A 262-nucleotide genomic window follows, 5' to 3' on the forward strand; every position below is an offset into this window, starting at 1 on the left:
TGCTCCATGGTGAGCATGACTTCATTGGCGTCCGCGCTCGTTTGCCGCTCGGGGGCGGCCGCCATGTTTAAGTTGGCGGGGTTGGGCACCGCCGGGGCCACGGGCAGTCAGGCGTCAGCAGGCTTCTTCAACACTGTCTCTAAGGTTAAACCCTTCCGTTCGTCCGTGAAGAGCCTGAGGAAGGTGTGAGGGGAAGGCCGGTGGGACGCGAGGGTGGGGTTGCCCTCACTAAATATGGCCGCCGCGAGGGCCGCCCCGCGCG

The sequence above is a fragment of the Myotis davidii genome, unplaced genomic scaffold, assembly GCF_000327345.1.
Source record: "Myotis davidii unplaced genomic scaffold, ASM32734v1 scaffold573, whole genome shotgun sequence".
In the NCBI taxonomy this organism is placed as follows: Eukaryota; Metazoa; Chordata; class Mammalia; order Chiroptera; family Vespertilionidae; genus Myotis; species Myotis davidii.